The sequence below is a fragment of the Octodon degus genome, unplaced genomic scaffold (genome assembly GCF_000260255.1).
Source record: "Octodon degus isolate 3935 unplaced genomic scaffold, OctDeg1.0 scaffold00037, whole genome shotgun sequence".
Taxonomy (NCBI): Eukaryota; Metazoa; Chordata; class Mammalia; order Rodentia; family Octodontidae; genus Octodon; species Octodon degus.
The window spans coordinates 2,012,177-2,016,171 of record NW_004524613.1 but is presented as its reverse complement, the minus strand read 5'-3'; the positions used below and the strand labels follow the sequence as shown (position 1 = coordinate 2,016,171).

Genomic DNA, 3,995 nt, shown 5'->3' with positions numbered 1-3,995 from the left:
GATTTGATTTGAAACTGTCTCATTGCTATCTGTTTATCAATAAAACTGTAGAAAAAAATAAAAAATAAAAAATAAAAAAAATATCTAGATTGCCTGGGAGTGAAAAAAAAAAACTTTAGCCCATTCCTGAAGAACAGGACACTGGGCCAAATAAGATGCAGCCTGTCCTTCCAAGAAAGCAGAGATGGTTGAATCCTGGTACAGAGTCAAAGATCAATAGCTACATCTACAGGATATCTGAAAAAAGGTCTTCATGCTACCAATAAAAGCTACCAAATATAATCAATCCACAAGCTTCAGCAGAGAAAATGAAAATAGAAACATGAGAAGACAAGGCAACAAAATGCCTCTAAGAACTTCCAGCTCCACCAAAGCTGGTTGAGGGTGAACTGAAGGGGAGGAAATAAAAGGCAAAGAGCTGAAGTGTGTGAAAAGGTGGTAGTGGAGGCAACCAAAGGGATCAGTAGGGTTCTTGGAAAATTCAGAGGATATAACTAAAGAATAGTTTGAATGAAACAAATGATAAGTGAGTTTGTAGATAACACTAATAACTAGTGGAGCTAAAGAAAGAGATAAGTGCCTAACACAGAAAAATTGGAGTCCATAAAAAGATTCCAAATGGAAATCCAGGAAATTAAAAATTCCATGAAAGTATGAACAGAGAAATAACCATTGTGAAGATAGAGCATCAGATCTAGAAGTGAAGGCTGTGATTGGTTGTTGAGAGATACATTAAAAATGAGAGAATATGAAAAATGGATACAAGAGCTGCTAGATGATGCAAAGACTAAGAACCACTCCACTGTAGGGAGCCCCTCCTAGTCCTCATCTTGATCCAAGAAGTTTGTATGTGTAATCCCATGGATAATTTACTGGAATCCCAGCAAGTTAATTCCAGTCTGTCACTTCCAGTGTAACCCACAGAAAGAACAAAGACACTAAGGCATATTTATAGTGATGGGGAACCAGGGGGTCCTAAGTCCAGCCATGGAGATGGCTATCCAGAACAAAAGTCTCGACCCAAGGCCAAACCTGGGTTTTATTCAGTCATGAAGGAGTGGCTTGAGGATGAATAAGATTGGCAGGAAGTAGGTGAGTACTGTGAGCTGGGCTAGATAAGAGGACTACATTTACCTCTGCAATATGCAGAGAGAAAGATACGCAGCAAAAGTAATTTGCGTTATACTATTGAGATAGTATCTAATGTTTTGGTTCTTCAGCTCTGATGTGTAATCTTTTTCTTTTTTTTTTTTAGGACTGGGTCTACAGGGTCTTACTATGCAGCTTGGACTCAAAGTGATCCTCCTGTTTTCAGCCTCCCAAGTGCTGGGATTACAGGCACGCACCACCATGCCCAGTCTGAATTGCCATCTCAGTGCGCCCCTTGGGTGGGATTGGCATGGCTGGCCCCTGCATCTGTCTAAGCAGGCGTTTTAATCCGCTGAGCTATCTGGCCAGCCCTCTGATGTGTAATCTTTCAAGCCCCAGGAAGTCATAGCCTCTGTCGAGGCTTGATCCCATCCAACAGCATGGAGCACTATAGGCTCTTCGTCCCATCTCAACCCAGCTCATATTAAAGAGCAGCAGGTGTGGATTATCAGGGAAACTCATGTTCTGTCTTCAAAGACTACTACCAGCACCTTGGCTAGACCAATATGCATTGCTTAAATCCAATTGAAAGGATAAGGAAAATTCCTACCTAGCTTTGTACCTAGCAATACATGGAAATAGGGTCAAGCACAGCTAAAATGGAGACAACTGTTCTTCTTTTGTGCTTTTTCTTTTCTTTTCTTTCTTGCTTTTTCTTTTTCTTTTTTCTTTTTTCTTTTCTTTTCTTTATTTTTTTTTTTTGTATTTTAAGGAAGAGTCTACAGGGTGTTCAAGGTCTCACTACTAGATCGGACTTGTAGTGACCCACCTGTTTACAGCCTCCCAAGAGCTGGGATTATAAATGCACGCCACCATGTTCAGTCTTGCTCTTCTTTTAGGGAGAGTCATCCAGGTGGTTCACCACACTCCACAACATACTATAGTTAAAATATCAGAAATCCCATGAAGGATCAGAATCTTACAGCTCTTAGAGAAAATCAGGGGCTCACTTATAAAGGAAACTTATCATGTTATGGTAGAGAATTGTGAGAATTACACAATGTAAAACATAAACTTTAAATGCAAGGAGAGTTTGAAGTGAAGTGCTTGATGCCCTAAAGGAAAATAGCTTCCAACCTGGAATAATATGTCTTGCAAAATTATCTTTCAAAATTGATGGAGAAATAATATATTTTCATGATAAAAAGCACCTAATGAAATTCATAATCACCAAACCAGCACTCCAAAAAATTCCCAAGGATATTCTTGATACAATGAAGCTAACAATGTCAAAAAGATCCAGTAGAATGACTATACCAGGTATGGCAAGAAATTAATTAAAAGGGAAAGAAAGGAAACAAACAATAGGAAAATAACACAATGCTAGGACTAAGCTACTACCTGTCAATTATAATTATCAATGTGAATGTCTCAGTTCCTTAATCAAAAGACAGAGTGACAGAATGAATCAAGGAGCAGAATCTAAGGGTGTGCTATATGCAAGAATGACACGTAACTAAAAAAGAAATTTATATGCTAAATATCAAAGAATGGAAAATTGTATTCCATGCAGCAGGAACCTGAAAACAAGCAAGAATAACTATACCATTTTCAGACAGAGTGGGCTTTAAGCTAAAACAGATCATAAGAGGCAAAAGAGGATACTGCATATTGGTTAAGGGAACTATCCAACAGGAAGAGATAATTATAAACATATATACACCAAACAAGGATGCACCAAACTTCATAAAACAAACACTACTACTGGACATGAAAGATCAGTTAAACATTAATACAATTATAGTAGGGACTGTAATACCCTGCTTTCAAACAGATCAACAGAAGAAGACTATGACAAAGAAGAAGAAGAAGAAGAAGAAGAAGAAGAAGAAGAAGAAGAAGAAGAAGAAGTGCAAAGAAATAAGATATGTGAACCAAACCTTTGAAAAAATAGATTTAATAACTATATATTGTTTTTCACCCAAAAGCAACAGAATACACATTACTTTTAAGGGCACATAGAACTTTTTCCAAAATAGAAAAACAAGCCAATAAAGCATGCTTAAATAAGTGCAATGTAATTGAAATTTTACCACACATAGTCTCATATCATGCAATGAAGCTAGAAATCAATGCCAAAAGAAACTACAGAAATTATTCAGCACATAGAAATCAAACAATACACTCTTCAAAGAATAAATAAGGAGTTGATGAAATAACTTAGTGGTCTAAAGCACCTGCTTAGGCAAACTTAGCCAAGTGCAGGGACCGTGGTTTGATTCCTGGCACCACATGCTTTGCCAGCCCTGCCCCCAGGGGTGGGCTGAGTCAGTCACATACACACACAAAAGACAAAGAATAAATAAAAAACCAAGTAAGACAGTTCCTAGAGGAGCGTTTCCAGGACCACCGCGTGGAGCTGTGAGCCGGGCCACATTCAGCATGGCGGCGTTCTCTAGGCCCGCCGCCCCCATTCTGTCTGAACCCGCAGGAAGATGCGCAGTTCCAGAAGGAGGTGGCGCAGGTTCGGCATCGCGTGACCCAGCAAAAAAAGCAAGAAGAACTTACACCCGGAGTAATCTTTGTGGGCCACCTACCTCCGGTACTTTTTGAATCCCAGATCAAAGCATATTTCTCCCAGTTTGGCAGTATTACAAGATTCAGACTGTCCAGAAGCAAAAGGACAGGAAATAGCAGAGGCTATGCCTTTGTGGAGTTTCAGTCTGAAGATGTTGCCAAGATAGTAGCTGAAACGATGAACAACTACCTCTTCGGCGAAAGACTCCTGGTTTGTCGTTTTATGCCACCAGAAAAGGTACATAAAGATCTTTTTAAAGGCTGGCAAGTTCCATTTCATCATCCAATATACCCTGCAGTGAAACGGTATAATCATAATCGGACACTTC

The 3,995-nt window shown here is 39.2% G+C and overlaps 1 pseudogene; it reads left to right on the top strand.

Moving 5' to 3' along the window:
• The first annotated feature begins 3,531 nt into the window (after positions 1-3,531).
• Positions 3,532-3,995, top strand: part of LOC101571726 — a 1,152-nt pseudogene continuing 688 nt past the window's right edge.